The 20,747-nt window shown below is 34.5% G+C and overlaps 1 pseudogene; it reads left to right on the plus strand.

Annotated features, from left to right (window-relative positions):
- The first annotated feature begins 19,930 nt into the window (after positions 1–19,930).
- On the plus strand, positions 19,931–20,747 carry LOC125825459 (serine/threonine-protein phosphatase 7 long form homolog; annotated as a pseudogene).

Here is a 20,747-nt window from a genome sequence, read left to right on the forward strand (position 1 = left end):
ATGTATATCCAAGTCTACGACTCCTTTCCTACGGCTTGTAGGTCTTTCTATAGTGCGTAGAAAGGACTCGTAGAACCTGCTAACGTGCCAAAAATTAGAATTTCCCCTTTTGTTTTGACTTTTCAATTTCTGTGGTATTTCGTTCCTTTTTGCAAATTAGTGTCCCTGCTTTGTTACTCAATCCAAATACCTGGAAATCAAGGAATTTACATCAGTTATTAGCACAAAATAAGCATTTGAGGACACTAACTCTATCCAAATAAATCCCTGAATGAGTCCAAATCTTGGACTCATAATCTTTTTACCTCTAAGAAAATCCTAAACGAATTTCTTGACTAATTAAAGACCCAAAAACAATCAGATTTTTATCTCTTAATTCATCATTCTCTTCTCTCTCAAACCCTAAGGCAAAAACCTAAGGAAAAATCAAAGTAGAAGATTCCATTCAAGATTTTTTTTAAATCTTTTTCAAGATTTTTTCTTCAAGGTAAGTCTTTCTCCAAGAATTTCATTCTTTCCAACTCAAATTTCTTCATACAATTATGAATCATTAATGAAAATCCTAATTCTTGGCCATAGAAATTTCAAAAAACTAATTCAAAAATATCAACAAAAGGTTTTCTTGATTGTTCTCCTTCAAGCTAGGGTTTCAAGGCTTCTAATCAAGTTCTTATTCAAGATTCTTCAAGAACCTTGTTCTTCCAGGTATGTAAGGCTATCATAGTGTTGGACTAGTTCGTCCCTACACACTACATCTACTTTCAAATCAGTAAAAGAGTAATCTAGGATTCTATCCCTAGATTTGAGTATTCTTGAGATGAGTTGATTTTGAGTTCTTGAATCTTTATGAAATTCTATTCCTAATTATTGAATTGCTATATTTTATGCATTAAAATTCTTGAGTTGATTCATTCATGTTTGTATTTCAGCATGAGCCCTATGAATTGAGTATTTTTTAGATGAGTAGTATCGTTGAGTTCTGAGTACTAAGTTTCCATATTGCTATTAAGATCCCTGAGTTGAGTCGTTCATGTCCATAATTCCTCATGAACCCTATGAATTGAGTTATAAATCTTGAGAAGCTTTTTTAAAGTCAACACTTGAGTTTTAAACTGAGTTTTTGAGGAAGTAAAGATGAGTTTTGAGAAAGAGTTTCTAAGCAGTATGATATCTAGTTATACCATCAATGTTTATGCAGTATGGTATCTAGTTATGCCATCAATGTTTATGTAGTATGACTTCCCAAGTCATCAATGATTCACAATATGATTTTGATATATTTTTTAGAAAGAGTTTTCAAATATGAATTGAGTAAGAGTATAAGGGAACTAAGTAATCCCAAAGGTATCAGTTTTTACATTGATAAAAGTGAAACTTTGATTTCTAAATGAGTTATGAGTTCAAATATATTTCAAGAGCAGTTACCTCTTTTAAGAGGATAGTCTGAGCAATTACCTCATACCAGAGAAAGAGTATGTTTTTTTTAAATATTGAGCATGAGTATATATTATTGGGAGTAGTATTGAGAACCGATATGGGGATGAGTTCAGACAACTCACATTTCTCATAAACTGTGTATGCCAACATGGGTACATGATCACACTTTTTAGATGAATCCTAAGTACATTCGGGAAAAGCTTAGTGGATCCACTTAGTTGAGGTGTCCTATATCCCGGCAAGGTATAGGACAGTTCTGGCAGCATGGGTGAGACGATGTATCATCATGTAGCTTATAGTGATGAGTGTCGGTTAGAGAATTTTCCAATAGAGTTAAAGTGTATTTTTATACATCACTTATTATGCTGAATTCAGAGATGAGAAAGTATTTTGTAAAGCTTTAAATGATTTAACTCCTTTATTTTTTTACATTCAGCTTGAGAACATTGTTATCTATTGCAGTCCTTTCATTTAGTTATTTGTTATTCAGCTATATTACATACTCGTACATTCAATATAATGATGTCATTCGACCTATATCTTTTAATGATACAGATACATTAGGATCCTCAACAAGAGTCTATTGAGATCCCTTCATCCGCTCAACTGCTTATGAGTTGCTTTCAGAGTACTCCAATTTTATGAGTTGTTAGTAGTAGTTCTTTTGAGGAGTCGTGGGTCTTGTCCCGACACTCATCTTTATACAATAGAGGCTTCATAGATAGACAATTTTTGAGAGTCTTTCAGTTTCAGATGTTTTATTTAAAATGCATGTTTCATACTCAGTATATTTAGTTCAGTTTTGAGATTCAGTAAACTATTTTTAAACGTTTCTTTCAATTTGATACTTATGTATGCTTGAATTAGTCTTTCACTTGTAGTCAACCAGAGTGAAGGTTAGCTTGAGGGCCAACAATGGTTCTCGAGTGCCGGCCACGTCCAGGGTGTAGGCTCGGGTCATGACATATAAGGTAGCGTTCAGAAGAAAACATGCAATATAAAAGTTAGAACACCCAAATTTTAATCCACATACCCTTACCATCCCCGATATAATACCCTAAACTTGTACACTTTGATCCCAACTTCCTATCTAATTCTACTGCCAACTCTACCATTTAACATTCAATTCTCTTGCTTTCTAAGGGCATCTCCAACCCAAACACCAAATTTAACACCAAATTTGGTGTCAGCACTATTTTAGTGTAAATCAACTTTAATCCACTGCACCAAATTTTACACCAAAAAGGAATATTTCTCTCTCTCTTCATTATTATATTATTATTTCTTATTTCATTTATATTTTCTTATTTCATAAAACAAATTCTTTCTAAAACATTCACCATATATAATTCATATTATTTTCTTTTATAGTCGTTCAATATAAAATTATTTTATACCATAATTTTTTAAATAATATAAATTGCTAGCAACAATTTTCGACCCCATACAATCCATATTTTAATAGTATTGGTGGATCTGGAAAGAATCTGCCAGATTATTAATTTATTGTTGTAATTTTCTTAAATTATTATGTTTTGTTGTACTTTTTAAAATTACTATGTATTTTATATTTCAATTTTGATGTATGTCAATTACTACTTTGTTGAATGTTTATTATTTTCGGTTATCTTTAAGTACACTGTATTATTTGTTTAATAATTTATATGTGAAGGTTAATTGTAGTTATATCCAATTATAATTAATAGTACAATTAACATAAATTTAATTTTAAAAAAAAGTCATATATATAGAAAAATTAATTTATAAAAAAACTAACTTTTATATCTAAAATTAATATTATAAAAATATTACATAAAAATAGTTAAATATACAAGAGATTTAATTAAAACATATAATGTTTAATTAAAAGTTTTGTATAATGAAATAATATTAAAATATTCAATAAAGTGAATTGGGGTGATGAATACTGTTACACTAAATTTGGTGTAACACTATTCACACACCAAAATGGTGTAAAATTTGGTGTTGGGTTGGAGATGGTCTTAGCTTTCCAAATCTACCGTGATCATATATATCCTAGACTACTTTAACAAATACACAAAATCCATGTAAATCAATTAAGAATAAGTCTTCCGATCATCAACTCAATCTAAGCAAGCACACCAAACATGTCTCACATGATCACACACCAATCCATACCTGAATCCAACTCACCTTTCAAGTAGCTCAGAACATTCAAGGACTCTCTAAGACATAGTCCATGGTGTTTAACATGCGATCCTGGGCAACATAAGAACCATCTCAGCATTTAAAATACACTAATAATCCGGTCATTTAGGGACCAATATGTAATAAATATAACATTAATAAGAAATTTGGTCCACTCACGGAACTAACATGTAAATTCAGTTCTCTTATGAAACCACAAACAAACTGCTAGTGCACTGGTGTGGTACATGAGTCAACCATTGTTAATGTTTCATATATACTAGGTGTGGTATTCGAGCCAACCGTTAGTAACTTGCACCGGTGTGGTACCCAAGCCAATCTTCAATCACAAATAGCATGCACAATCATAATCACAATGAACAACCATACTTGATACCACAAGTACATAAACATGTTCATTATATGAGATTATAAAAATAACATCATTTTATATTAGCCCCTTTTAACTTTTCCCCACATGCGTTGCACCAATATTATTAAATGAGGTTGATATGCTTATATTACTTAACTTAGACAAAAGCACAACAATCACTTACCCGAAAGATTTATTCCTAAATACTCCTAAGCATAGTACAATCCCCATGATTATCTTCCCCAAGATAACACCCAACAATATTATACATTCAACCTTAACCAGTCAGTCCATCATTGGCCTAAACCATAACTAACGTCATATTCAACCATTTAGCCTCCATTCCCGAAGACCTAGGCATGAAACCTCTCATCAATCCACAAGATATTATGGGGTAGAATACAAGTGTAAACTACCCGGTTAAAAAAGTCTAGCCTACTTGGACGCCAATCAACTATTAAAGAACTCTGAATACAAACTTCTGGTTCCATGAGGGTGAATCTTGACGAATGTAGATCAGGAATCCCTGGATTTAACCCTCTTTACGCTGAAATCTCTTTCCTCCATGGTTTCTAAGCTAAGGGTGACTTAGAAGAGTTTTTAGATCAACCCTCGCCTATTTTCTTAATGAAAAATGGCTGAGAAAAAAATAAAATACATCATTTTATCTAGGGTTTGATTTCGTCAGTACCACTATAGCGGCCATACATACACTATAATGATGTAACCATAACAGGCTGACGTTATCCCAGATCAAATCAAATTTTTTTTTTATCAAAATCATCGTGTACCCAATTTTAAATTGACAACACATTTTTAAAAAAAATAGTATTCCGCACGAGGTGACTTTGAGTAACAACGGTTCAAATCGTTATAATTTGTTTGAGCTTAGCTCTTCATAATGTCAAATCTAAATGATAGTTTATCATACATTTAATGTTCTTAAAAACTGATAAATTGGGGGTGAGGAAAGGAGAAATGGGTAACGGGAATACAATGTGGAGGAATCGAACCTTTATCAGTAAGTTGGGAGTTCAGGTATCCAATCAAGTAAGCTACTAAGATTTCCCTACTTTTTAAAAAAAAATTAGGGGTAGGGGAAGGGGAAATGGGGGAGGGAATTACAATGTGGGGAATCGAACCCTCACTAACAAGGTGATATTTTAGGTAGCCAACCAATTAAGCTACAAAGATTCTTCATTTTATTTCAAATGGGGGTAGAGGAAGGGGAAATGGGGAAGGGATTACAAGTGGGGATCAAATCCTCACCAACAAGGTGGGAGTTGAGGTAATCAATCAACTGAGCTACTAAGGTTCCTTTTTTTCCAGCGAATAATGATCTCATATCCTCAGTCTGATTAATTCTTGAATAAATAGTACTCACAATTCTTAACAAAGAAGTACATTAATTAGAAAGATTTTCATATTGAAGGTTGTGAAATGATGCATAACCTTCTCAACTTGTAGCACATGGAAAGATTTCACTTTAAAATCTACACCCATAAAAAATTCTTCTCTCCCTTCTCACTAAACTCATAGAGAGATTAAGCAACAATAATACTAATAATGGAAAAAATTGATAAAGAAATAAGTGAGCAAGAAGCTGATATATAATCTTTAAAAAACATTAAAAAAAAGGAAGTTGCACAAACTCTTCAGGAATCAAACAAAGTAAGTTTTCAAGATACTTTATTAGCTAACATTCACCATAGCAATATTGAATACGTTACTCAAAATTTGGATAACACAAGTTTTATTGATGAACAGGACAACATGTCACACCCCGAAGCTACCCCCAGAACGCGGACACGAGACCTAGGATCACGAGTGACCCCAAGCTAACCCTGCTGGCATATCATAAGCATACTAAATAAATTAAAGTAAGAAAAGACTGTGCGGAAGCTAAATCATGAGATAAACTGAAATGGTGGGGAATACCCATATACTGTTTGAATATATGAAAACTGAGAGTTTAACAACAACTGAAAAGTAAAACTCAAATGCTAAAACTGACTCTAACTATGTCTGAAATAACCCTCTAACTGACTAAAAGTGCTAGGACACTCTCCAGCTAAATCTAGCAAAACTGAAACTAAAGACTAAAAGCAAAAGAAACATGATTGTCGTCCTCGGAGAATGAGGACTCACCACTGATACTGCTGAGTTGAAAATCGGGTACCGATCTATGCATGATCTGGAAGCTGAGGACCTGAATCTACACCACGAGAAGATATAGCGCAGAGTATGCGTCAGTACTTGAAAGGTACTGAGCATGCAGGATAGAGTAAAGTTCAACAATAACCATAACTGAACAAACATATAACTGAGCAATGACATGAGATAAGCATGATACTATATTGAATATGAACTAATTGAATGCAATGACCAAGTTTATAACATGCTGAGACTGAAATCTGACTGTAACTAATAGCATGGTCAATGCAATAAAATCTGACTGTAAGGGAGCTACTAATAACCGACATAAAACCACATGAGCTAAATGTGGAGTCCGATGTATACGTCCCCATCGAGAGGACCCAATATACCCTGCCAGAGGTATAGAGGCATGAATAGCGTGATCACTAAATTGATTCCCACAAAAAAGACTTACAACCTACAGGGCACGTAGTTCTGGGACTTGAGGGTGACTGACCCTAGTCCACTCGGTATTAAGCTACTCCCAATTGAATATGTAATTAAGAATTTATGACTGAATTTCTGTAACACTGGATAGCTCAAAATACTGACATGCTAACTGAAAATGCAACATTAATGTGCTAATAATGAAACATTCAAATCTGAGGCATGTATAACTGACCTAGCATGTGTAATTCATTAACTAAAAGAACTACATAGCTAGGGTTATGAATTTATGAAAGAATCTATGCAAAACAATACTAAAATCATGATAATTTGATTAGGAATAGTAAAGTAACTAATTTATAATAACTTGTTGAAATTCTAGAAACCTAGGTCTAGGTAATATAAAGGGAATCAAGAATTTGACTGATTTCTAGGGACTAATGGGTAAAAGGAACCCACTAGTGAAATCCCACATACCTGGTGACGAGTTCCACGGAGATATCTTTCGATTTCGGGGCTGAAACTGATGAGAACCTGTTGCGTTCTTGGACTAGGGATTGGTCGACTCTTTCTCCTTCTTTTTGTTCAACTTGATGAATTTTTGGAGAAGGAATTGACTAGGGTAAGTTCTAATTTAGTTGCTAGGCGAAAACTGACCAAAACTACGTAGTTTAAGAGTCCAACGCATAGGGAAAAGACCAAATGACTCCTGACTTAAAAGCTGTCGGGGTCACTGACGGACCGTGGATGGACTGACGGTCCGTTCTGGCCGGCCGTTGTTTGGGGTTCTAGGGCTAGAAATATGGGGTTCGACCTACGGCCCTAGACTATGGACCGTGGTCTGACCTACGGTCTGTAGGTCTAGACTTAGAATAATTTTTGGGTTGATTCTGGGGAAGGTTGCAGGTGGCCATCCACGGGTCACCCTACGGTCCGTGGGTCACCCTACGGTCCGTGGGTTGCACCTGCAACTTCTGAAAAGTCTGCATTTTTGTAGTTCTAGCATACGGGGTGTTACACAACCCCTCAAACCACCCAAATTTCATTCCTATAATTACCAAAGAAAAAAAAAGACTATATGCACCATTGAAGCTAGCCCTTATCATGAAACTAATAGGAAAATGAGTTGGATATAATTTCTTTTAAAATTACCTACGTTCACTTTGACAACTATCTCAAATAGAAACCCAAATTTGATCCTTCAATGCTAATATTAATTATTCTAGATGAATACGTCTTCCCAAATTACCTTCAAAATATTATGATCTAGAAATACTATATCAAATTAGTTCCAAAATAGGATCAGTCCTCAAAATAGATACAATTACTATAAACACTACCAGGGGCATTATACAAGGCTATGCATATTGGCACTTTAGCAAAATATCTCTCCATACACATACTCTGAGGAATACATCTCCAAAAATACATTACGAGCCCTCAAACCCCCTATGTACACTATGTGGATGTCTAGGAAGCCTTGTGTATGCTTGTATGAAAAACCAAACAAAATTCCATCCACATCCACCAACACAAACAAAAACTGCAACGACCCAATGATTGTCTTGACAAGTGATGTCGACACCTAGACAACAGTATTCTATCCAAAAAAAATAAAAAAAAAGGTCAACAACAACCTTCTAGTAGCCTAGCCAATTCTAAATAGAAACCTCAATTACCCAAATTCCACACTAAACCACCACTCACACATCAATCTCCTCATGTTCCTATCTCTCAACACACAATTCAGCAAGAATCTACAACAAAATTAGAAGTCGTACAACAAATGAAATCAAATGTTCTGTAGACACACAAATTTTATTGGATTTAATTCATACAAAATTTTGATTAAATCCATGTTTATTTGGGTTGAATGATTACTTTGGGCTTTACAAATAAATAAGTTCATTTTTATTAAATTCAAGTCCAAGGTCTATTTCACCTTGAAGCCCAAACCCATGCCACATGTCACAGTGACTAGGCATCCAAGACAAACAAGGTGACGCCACGTGTCCAAATGAGGTGGTAGTCCCAGTCAAATGCAAGAACCAATCACAATCCGCCAAGTGTCAAAATGACATCCTTTGGCCAATCACAAGCAACCTAGTCCACTCCCTACAACTATAAATATGGGATAGCCATGATATTCAATGAGGAAGAAAAAATTCTTCAACAAGCATTCTGCAAGGATTGGAGAAAGCTACAACACCAACTACATAGCTCTTCGAAAGAGTGGTCGACGAAGTTCTTCACGGAGATCAACTTGAAACGATGAAGTACTTCCCGACGTTCCCGGAGATCAAATACATCTCAAGGAGGACTACATCATCCTACATTCGAGAAATACGCTACTGAAGGCCCTCGAATCACGGAGAAGCTTAAGAGAGAAGAATCAAGAGAACAACAAAATTGTACTCACAACGATTCATCAATAAAAATCACATTTTCTTTTATTTATTTTTCTTGCAGTTAATTTTCAGCGCTTACGAAAATTTGTTGCGAAAATATTTGGCACACCCAATGGGACCAATTCTGCTCTTCATCTCTTCCTCTTGTAAAAAAAACCACTATAAGTTCAACTTTGCAATGGCCTTCAAGAAGATCAATGATGGTTCATACAAGGATTCTACTATTGCCACATTTGTTGATCTTAGTGATGCTAGTCCAGTCAGTTTACACAAGTTCAAGACTAGTGGTTCGGATATATCTGAGTATTTTACCTCTTTGGAGATGGCAAGAAAGATGAAGTCTCCAATGACACTCAAAACTGCAATCCAGGGGTCAACATCGCATCTAAGTTGTTTGATGAACTTTCTCACTCTAGCTTCAACTTTGGTGAATCTAAAAATTCAGTGGATTCTTCAATTTCTACAAAGGTTAACTCTTTGATGGTTGACGCAACTGACATGGATGAGAAGTTCGCAATGATGGAGCAAACCATTGAAGCCTTGAAGAAGTCTATTGATGACAAAAATATCCAAATCGCCCAACTTATGATCAAGTTAGATCTCTACAACTCTAGAGTCACATCACAATCTAACAACGCAACAAAAGGTTGATATTGATTCTCCCACCAAGCCAATTGACTCTCAAAGCGCAAAACGATCTGCTTCAGTGGCCACTCTAACAATTCAACAACTACAAGATATGATTGCAAACACAATTAAAGCTCAATATGGTGGCCCGCCACAAAGTTCCTTAAGATATTCAAAGTCGTATTCTAAGCGAATAGAGGGTCTACTAATGCCAATTGGATATCAACCACCAAAATTGCAACAATTTGATGGAAGGGGAAATACAAGGCAACATATTGCCCATTTCATCGAGACTTATAGCAGTGCCGGTACACATAGTGATCTTCTTGTCAAGCAATTTATTCGTTCTTTAAAATGCCTTTGATTGGTATACGGGTTTGGAGCCTGAATAAATTGATTGTTGGGAGAAACTAGAAAAGCAATTTCTCAATCGTTTCTATAGTACTCGCCGTACAGTGAGCATGATGGAATTGACAAACACTAAACAAAGTAAGGATGAACCCGTAGTGGACTACATCAATCGTTGGCGAATGCTGAGCTTAGATTGCAAGGACCAACTTTCTAAAATCTCTGCAGTTGAAATTTGTATGCAAGGAATGCATTGGGGCCTTGTATATATCCTTCAAGGAATTAAGCCTTGGACTTTTGATGAACTAGCTACACGCGCTCGTGACATGGAGTTAAGCATGCAAGTCATGGAAAGACATCACATGTCTTTGATCCAAGAAAAGATGATACAAATTTGAAGGAGTTATTAGAATACACAACCAATGAGTCCATGGAGGTAACCACGACTTCTACGAAGGCCTCCACGAGACAAAAGTTGAAAGAGATCGCGGTGCATCAACAAACGCGAGAAGTGAAAAATCAATCTACCTTGAAGAAGTTACAAGCAAAAGAGTGTCCCTTTCCGGACTCTGACGTTCCTGCAATTCTTGATGAGCTTCTAACCAAGAAAGTCATTGCACTCCCAGAGTAAAAAAACTCAAAGAACCCAATAAAGTCGATGATCCTATGTATTGCAAGTTTAACCGCATCATTGGTCATCACACCATAAAATGCTTCATTCTAAAGGAAAAGATCATGACATTGGTATGAGAGGGAGATATCATCATTGACGATGCTGAGACAACTGAGATAAACCATGCTAGTGTCAAACTTGATCATAAAAAAGATTCAATTTTAGAAGTCCTACGTCCTACGGTATCGCCAAAAATTGAAGAAGGTGTCATCATACTACAGTTTGGGAGCTTTGAACCAGTTGAAGTTTCCGCCTTGAAGAAAACAACAAACACATCCAAGGTAGATGACTTCTCCAATAAAAAGAATGACGATACTTGGATTTCGGTCGCTCGCAAAAGGCAAAAGCATCAATGGACTTCTAAACTCCGACTTTCAAAAGTCGACACGAAATCAAGTACAAATCAACTTCAACAATGCGAAAGCATAAAATCCAACACCAAATCGAAGTACATTAATGCTTCATCACAAAAGGTTAGAAGGACAGTTACATTGATGGAATTCTTCCCTGCAATACTCCTTGACGTACGAGCCTAAACTACAAGTTGAAATTCTCTTTGACGTACGAGTCTAAACTTCAAGTTGAAATGCTCCTCGACGTACGAGCCTAAACTGCAAGTTACAACACTCCTTAAGGTATGAGCATAAACTGCGTGTTACTCCTGGGCCGCAAGAGTATAAACTGTGTACGGTCAAAAAAAACTGAAATAAAATAAATAAAACTCATCATCTTGAACTACGATATGACTTGATCCTCTTCACTGAGGTACGTAGGTGCTTGGAGTAATCACTCTAAGCTCAGTCACATGAGTAAAAAAAAGGGAGGTTTTGGTGGCATTGCTTGATCATCACACTAGCTCTTTAAAATTATGTAGCTAGCACGTGAGTTCAAATGCGTCATAGATGAGCAAAGGCGAAGATTCTTGGAGTCTACTTCGCAACATAAAAATTGGCTCATGATTTAGAGGCTTCTACGCAAAGTTATGAATTTTCTACCACGGCCGCTCAAAGCTGGAAAAAAAAAATCATCATATTTTGGAGTTGATCTGAGCGGACTCCGAAAGACTATTTGTAAAAATTCATAAATAATTTGATTATGATTTTTACACATATTTGCAGCTCTCGGAGTCCACTTTGCAATGAAAAAAGTGGCTCGTGATTTCGAGGCTCCTACGTGAAGTTATGAATGTTCTATCATGGCCGCTCAAAGTTGTGAAATAGACCATCAGATTTTGGAATCAATCGGAGCAGACTTCAATGGCATATTTGTGAAAATCCATAAAGATTTTGATCATCATTTTTACACACATTGAAGTTCTTGAAGCCCTCTCCGCAACAAAAGAATAAGCTCGTGATTCAGGAACTCCTACTTCGAGTTATGGTTTTTTGCCACAGACGCGCAACACTGAAGAACTGAGCAAGGCAGAATTGTAGGCTGACTTTGAAGCAATGTCTGTAAAAATACATAAAGCTTTTGGCCGTGATTTTTACATATGTTGTTGATGTTTGAGCCGTATTTCCAATGGAAAAAGAAAACCATGATTTCAATACTCGTACTTCGAGCTATGAATTTTCTACCACAGACGCGTGAAGCTGAAGAGCCGAGAAAGACAGAATTGTGAGCTGACTTCGAAGCAACATCTGCACCAATCTACAAAGTTTTTGGCCTTGATTTATACATATGTTGTATTTCTTTGAGTTGTCTTTCCCATGGAATAAGAATCTCATGATTTCGGTACTGCTACTCCGACTTATCAATTTTATACGATAGACGCACAAAGCTGCAAAACAGAAATATCAGATCTAGAAATCAACTTCAAAAATTAATTTTGATCAATTTGGAGGGAGTTTTGGTCTGAAATCTTGATATATTTCAGAAGGTTGAGTTATGTTTCTTAAGGATCAAGCGGATTGCAATTCTATTGCTCATACATTTGGGAACGGATAGGTGCCAAGTACTTATTCACCGAAGTCGGAAAGGATTTATCGTGATGTCAATCTCTCCAGCCAGATGGAATGAGGTCACTCTTAGCCTCTTTATTTCCAAGACTCAAGGATAAAAGATGCACCACGCGCTCGCTCACCAAGAATGGAATGTTTACACTCAAAAAAAAAATTTGTTCACAAGGCAGTAACGATGTCCAGCAACTACTTGCTCGCTGAAGTTTGAAAACTACCTCCAGTGTTGCCAAAAAGGGGGTCTGACTGCTCCAAGCTCCTTTATTTCCAAGAAGTAAGGAAGTGATACATCAAATGGTTCAGCATCGATCTACATTAAGTTCTATTTCTGCTGGATCAAGTGTCTTGCAATTTCATTGCTCCTCATTTGAAAATAAATATACATGCAAAGGTGTGCAAAGTTGGGATCACAAGTTGTGAGGAATAAGAGCTCCATGTACTTCTCAAGAAGGCATAAGAATGGTCCAAGATCTGCTACAAATTGAAAGGAAGATGTCAATCCACACTGAAGGTTGAAGCATAAGATAATCCGTAATCTAGTTCACTGTTGTTTGAGGGCCTACACCAAGTGCTTTTTCGCCATGCTCACGCTATGTGCTTTTCTCGCTGGAAATGAAATGAAAGTACTCCAAATGTGTCTCTCGTGGAGCCGCAAAGGGGGTGAAAATGGAGGTGGCAAGTTGTCTCCACTAAGGTTGCAAGAAAGGTGAATGCCTCAAGTAATTTTTCCTGCCAATATTGCAAGGATGAGACGAGTGGTTCCACACCGATCACGTGAACAACTCGTGCATCTTCTAGGTGTTTAGGCTCATTCGGAAACATGAAAAGGAAAAAATATTGCAGCCATCGGTGCCAACTGCACGAAGTTTTCAATTTTTCTTGGTTGATCTACTTCCGATAATACACGTAGTAAGTACATGACCCTTCAATATGGCATGAAAAACATGAGCAGCACCACAACAATTTTGTTCGACAAGGCGGTGTCAATAACACGAAGCTTTGAATTGCGGCCAAATTAGATCTTGAATGTCAATCTCCCGTATCTAAGAAACATGTCAATGCATAAATAGAGATGCAACCACGACCATTATCTGCAAGAAAGAGAAACAAGAAAATCTAAAAGACACAAATATGTGAGGAAAACTAATCAAGCTGCTCGTCGTTTGAATGCTCCTACTCCAAGATTGCGCATAGCTGTGAGGAGTCTTCCAGATTTGGAGACCAACTTCAAAAATCAATTCCTGTCAATGCGAAAGGTTTTTGATGTTGAACTTTGTATATGTCATAGTACTAAAAGTCTAGTTTCTCCAGAATCAAGCCGATTGTCGTTTGAATGCTTCTACACTGAGAAAAAAAACGTTTTGACGATATTGCACATAAGTGTGAGGAGAACTTCCAGATTTGATGACCAACTTCAAAAATCAATTCCCGTCAATACAAAAGGTTTTTGATGTTGATTTTTGCTATGTCGTAGTACTAAAAGTCTAGTTTCTCTAGAATTAAGTTGATCGTCGTTTGAATGCTCCTACACCGAGAAAGAGACTTTTTGGCGAGATTGCGCATAATTGTGAGGAGAACTTCCAGATTTGGAGACCAACTTCAAAAATCAATTCCCATCAATACAAAAGAGTTTTGACATTGATTTTTGGATATGTCGTAGTACTATAAGTCTAGTTGCTCCAGAAGTAAGTCGCTCGTCGTTTGAATTCTTTTACACCAAGAAAAGAATATTTTGGCGGAACTGCACAAAATATTGAAAGAGCACACCAAATTTGGAGTTCTACTTCAAAAATATTTTACTATCAATTCAAAAGGATTATTCCAATGATTCTTTGATGAATTCTTTGTACATAAAAGGTGTTTATATAGAGTTTTCTATGAACAATTCTCATTCTCCGTACAAGGAGAGTTGTGGTAAGATAGGAAGAAATAAATCAAATCAATTCTTCCTCATCTAAATGGAAGATGCTAGCACTCAAAAGGAAAGCAATATGCTTAAGATTGGAAGAATGATTCTTACAAAATCAAGAAAATGAAAGAAAGTTGGTGTAATTGTTAAATTACCAATTGTTTCCAAGTTGAAGGTTTGCAAAAAAGGTGCAAATCAAGTCATGTTCTTATTTTATTTAAAATCCAACTTTGGGGACTTGTGTGACACTCTAAGAGATCGTTTGGTAGAGTGTATTAGGAAAAATAACACATGCATTAGCATTGTGTATTACTAGTACCTTATTTGGTACTCTTTTCCAACATATGTATAACTAATGCTTGCATTAGTTATACACTCTATTGTGTATTAAGGTGTGTATTGCTAATACCATGGATTTCTAGGTATTTGCAATGCAATGGCTTTAATGCATGCATTAGATTAACTAATGACAAAACTACCCTCGAAGCCTAATAATAATAATAATAATAATAATAATAATAATAATTATACTAATAATAATTAATAATAATAATAATAATTATACTAATAATAATTATTATAATAATAATAATTATAATAATAATAATGTGGGGGTATTTTTGTAAATAAATATTTTTTAATAGTCTTTATACAAGGCTTGCTATTTCCAATACATCAAACCAAACAATGTATAAAAAATAATGCATGCATTACTAATACATCATATTCAGCATTATTCTTATACACTCTACCAAACGACCCCCAAGTGTTGGTGTCCAAATTTGTATTCAAATCTATGGTGCAAGTTTTTTTTTTTTAATTAAAAATTCATACAACTTTGTCACATTGATTTGCTTATCCCACTCTTGAGAGTCTTCCATATCGTCCCTCGAGTGGATTGAAATTACAAAAGTCCTTAGGAGCACATCGAAATGGAGTTGCACATGACCTTACCATGCAACTTGTTTCATCGCAAGAAACAAAGTCAAGCAAAATGTCCTAAGAGTGATATTGTTGAATTCATGAAGACTTCAACTCTCGTCGTCAAATTCGGCAAGCCTACACGTTGGCAAGTCTCAAAAAAGGAAAACACATTCATGAAGACTTCAACTCTCGTCGTCAAAATCGACAAGCCTTCACGTAGAGAAGTCTCAAAAAATGAAAACAAATTCATGAATACTTCAACTCTCGTTGTCAAATTTGGCAAGCCTACATGTTGGCAAGTCTCAAAAAAGGAAAACACATTCATGAAGACTTCAACTCTCGTCGTCAAATTCGGCAAGCCTGCACGTTGACAAGTCTAAAAAATGAAAATACATTCATGAATACTTCAAGTTTTGTCGCCAAACTTCGGCAAGCCTACACGTCGACAAGTCTCGAAGTAAGGGGCATTTGTAGACACAAATTTTATTGGATTTAATTCATACAAAATTTGGATTAAAACCATGTTTATTTGGATTGAATGATTAATTTGGGCTTTACAAATAAAAAAGTTCATTTTTATTAAATTCAAGTCCAAGGTCCATTTCACCTTGAAGCCCAAACCCATGCCACGTATCACATTGACTAGGCATCCAAGACCAACAAGGTGATGCCACGTGTCCAAATGAGGTGGTAGTCTCAGTCAAATGCAAGAACCAATCACAATCAGCCAAGTGTCAAAATGACATCCTTTAATTTGGCCAATCACAAGCAACCTTGTCCACTCCCTACGACTATAAATATGGATAGACATGACATTCAAGGAGGAAGAAAAAACTCTTCAACAAGCATTTTGCAAGGATTGGAGAAAGCTACAACACCAACTACATAGCTCTTCGAACGAGTTCTTCCTGGAGATCGACTTGAAACGACGAAGTGCTTCACGACATTCCCAGAGATCAAATACATCTCAAGGAGGTCTACATCATCCTACATTCGAGAAATATGCTACTGAAGGCCCTCGAATCACGGAGAAGCTTAGGAGAGAAGAATCAAGAGAACAACAAAATTGTACTCACAACAATTCATCAATAAAAATCACATTTTCTTTTATTTATTTTGCTTGCAGTTAATTTTCAGCGCTTACGAAAATTTGTTGCGAACATGTTCACAACAACAACACGTCACAAGCTACCACATCACAGGAAAAATGATGGCAAAGTAGTCATATGGTAACTAAATAATTCCCTCATCAAATGTCCTAGTCAACTCCAAATTAGTTGTAAATGAAATAAATAATAGTATCCCACAAAATCTGGATGGGAATTTAGAGACAACTACCTATGACACTAATTTCAAATTTAACTTCCCCTTGATTTTAGACAAAACAACGTAACATAAATAGTAATAGAGTACAAAAAATCATATGGTACATAGTACAAATCTTACTTACTCACATCACAATTTTTATGACCATATAACCATTCCCACCTTTCAGGAAGAAATCCCACAAGCTTACCCAAATATTATAATATCTCATTTCTTGCTATTAAACTTCGACTATGACTTGATTCAACAACCAAATGTACCACCATCGCCACTTTATGGATCAAAACTCACAATCACACCAAAACAACACTTTCCGCCAGAAGAAAATCATCAACTTTCAATTCCCCTACCACACTCCTCCCAACACTCTCTCATTCGTAATCAATACAATATCATCAATGCTGATTCAACTCTCATATATATGGCATGCACTTACGACCACCGTTTATATTAGTTTCTTTAGATATTGGACCTCCCCCAATATGTCTCTCCAAATTACGAAAATATCACTATGGATGACATAAACATTCTTTCAAAAGCCATCGTCTCCTTCACATCAGAGAAGTCTATCAGTCATGGTTGTACCAAGTTCGGAGGAAGAAACATTAACAAACTAGTCCATGCCCTGTGGATAAGGAACTCACTAATGACAGACATGCCCAAAAATGTAGAAAAGAGGTTCTTGATCAAAGTCCCACAGGATGTAATGAAAACTTTTATGAATTTACATTTTTATGATTCACTAACCCTAACGAAATATTTGGTGATGTTTATTCCTATAATCAATAGAACTTTTATAACTCTCATACCAAAAATAAAAAATTCAGAGATTTTCACCCACTATAGGCCTATTGGCTTTTGTAATACTATTTATAAGACCATTAACGAAATTCTCGTAAATAGAATCCTTCCGTTTCTGGATAAAATCATTCACCCTCAATAATGTAGATTCACTCCTGGACGAAGGGTCGTTAATAATGTCATCATTGTCCAGGAACCATTACACTCTTTCAAAAATACTAAAGGAAAATTTGGAAAAATGATTCTGAAAATTGATTTAGAAAAAGCCTTTGATAGATTGGAATGATCCTTTATACGACAATCATGTATGCTTCTTAACTTCTCGGATAGTATTATTTTTTTAATAATGGCTTGCATGAATACCTCATATATATCCATTATAATTAATGGGAAGCCTACTAACTATTTTCTACCCTCTAGAGGCATTATGATTCTCTATCTCCTTATATCTTCATTATTTGTATGAAATCTCTCTCTAATCATATAAAATATCTTATCTAGGAGAAGTTGTATCAACCTATTTAAATTGGCATAATAGGGCAGCCCATATTTCACATACTCTTTGAAGGTAATATTATTTTCATGAGTCCGGAGCCAAAAGGGCAAAAAAAATTGCCAAAATTTTCAAAAGGGCACATCATATTTTTTTAAAACCAAAAGGGCAAAATCGCTCCTCCCTCTGACACATATTAACGTCGTTTACTCCGTTAAAAATAAAAATAGCTGTCAGGGCAGTGATTTTTGCCCAATTTTTTTTTTCTTTTTTTTCACTAAAATCGCTGGCACAACACCGATTATTTAACTCGAATTTTTTTTCCTCCAAATAATATCACAGCTATGGCAGCGTTTTCATAGAAAAAAAATTAGAAGTTTTTTTGTAAAAAAATTTTTTTGGAAAATCACTGTCTTGACAAAGTTTTCCTTAAATTTTTTTTTTTTTTTGGAAAATCTTTTCTTAAATTTAAGTTTTATGAAAGAACAATTATTTTAAAAAAAATTCGCTGACAGGCAGCTTGATTCAACCCAAAATTTTGGAATCGACATAGAAATCATCAAAATGAGGCACGATCTGTAATCGGTGCCGAATTAGGCTACCTTATCAGCAATTTCTGTTAAAAAAATTATTTTTTAATAAAAATGCTGCCTTGTTTTCAAAACGAAAAAAAAATAAGAAAAATGATTTTTAAAAAAAATAAAAATTGAAGAGAAATGAATTATAAAAAAAAGAAAATAATTTAACTAAAAAGCTGCCAAGGCAGCTATTTTCAGCCATTTGACAGTTTTTTTATAAAAAAAATATATATTTTGAAATCTTTTTTGGTGGAACTAGTTTTTTTAAAAAATTGGTAGAAATATTCTTTTGATTTTTTTTTAAAAAAATTTCTGTCAACTACTCAATATTTAATTGTAAAAAAAAAAAAATTTAAAAAAGTGATTTTTGTGGAGTTTTTCAATTTTTGCAAAAAATCGCTGCCCGTGTAGCGTTTTTGCGATTTTCTTTTTTAAAAAATTAAAATTGCTGCTATGGCAGAGTTTTTATAAAAATAAACTTATTTTATTTTTTTTGAAAATCGTTGCCTCGTTAAAGTTTTTATTTTTTAAAAAATTGTTGTTATTGCAGCGTTATTATAAATTTCGTTGAAATTATTTTTATATATAGAAATCGCTGCCATGGCAGCAATTTTGGTGGAAACTTTTTTTAAAAAAATATTGCTACCTTGACAGCAATTTTGGTGGAACTTTTTTTTTTTTTTTTTTTATAAATATCGCTGTCAATTATATTTTTTTAAAATTGTATTAAATTTATTTATTTTCACTAACAAGCAGCGAAATTTCCTTCCAACTTTCTTTTTTTTAATTGTTTAAATATTCACATGTCATATTTTTTTTTAAAAATCCAACTCAAATGCATGCCTAAAAAATAGAAAAAGTTCACGTGTTTCATTTAAAAATTTCTTATAAATTGGTTGAAGTCTCTCTTCAAACTTCAAGTATAATTTTTCAACTCTCCTTTAAAAAAAATTCAAAAGTCTTTCCTCTATAAGGTAAGTTTTGATTTATTTTATTTTTAATTAATTAATTTTTAACTTTTATATGGTATTATGAATATATTCATCTTTAAATAATTATATTAACACTAACACTTATTTTTATATTTTGTATATAGATATACATCCGTCAAATATGTACGTACATCCTGGTCCAATAGAGTATGATGTATTAAAAATTCAAGTTCATCATCGTTCCGGAGGAATTTGGAACGATAGCTTAAGGGAAGAGAATTCTTGCTTATATATGTGTCGCGGTGATATTGAATTTTGGCAACATATAAAATATCATCCTTTACATCCTCGCATTCGTCGGTATTTTAAAAATTGATTTCAAGGAATTCTTGATGTAGGATGTGTGTCATATGACTCCGGATTAATTTCTACTTTAATTGAAAGGTGGCGTCCAGAAACGCATACATTTCACATGCGAACTGGCGAGGCTACCATAACTTTACAAGATGTAGAAATTTTGTTCGGAATGATAATAGATGACAGTCTTATAATTTTAAATGGCGCTGATACTTTAGGAGTTTTGGGTAGACAAGAAATGATGTTTGAATTAACGGGATGGTCACCCGATAATGATTGTTTTTCTGGTGTTAGTAGATTATTAACATATAAATTAATTGAGCATATTGAAGATTTAGATGATATTACTGATCATTCAACTGTGCATGAGGTGCAACAAAGGTTTATATTATATTTATTATGGTTATGTGGTGGATCAATATTTCTAATAATAAACTTAATTTAGACATTTTGATTGACATGAAAAATTTAAATGTAATGTCAACACAAGCATAGGGAGCTGCCAACACAATTATCATATTAAATGTAATGTCAACACAATTATCATATTTGTATAATTGTTTATGTCGTGCATCAATGAAACAATCAAATGAAATTTGTGGATTTCTCTCTTAATGCAGGTATACATTTTTTTTCAATTATTTTTTATATACTTGTAATATTCACTTTTAAATTTAGTTGTATTCTAAGAAATATTGAATTTTATTTTATTGTAGATTTGGGCATTGGAACGTATTATTCCCTTGCAATCATTACCGAAATCTCTAAGAACCAACCAACTTGAGGTTTTAACTGCGCTTGCACATAAATGGACGCGACGTAGAAATCATCAAAAAATAGATGTTGACTAG

This window comes from Solanum verrucosum, unplaced genomic scaffold (assembly GCF_900185275.1).
Source record: "Solanum verrucosum unplaced genomic scaffold, falcon-dt-bn FXZP01000101.1, whole genome shotgun sequence".
Classification (NCBI taxonomy): Eukaryota; Viridiplantae; Streptophyta; class Magnoliopsida; order Solanales; family Solanaceae; genus Solanum; species Solanum verrucosum.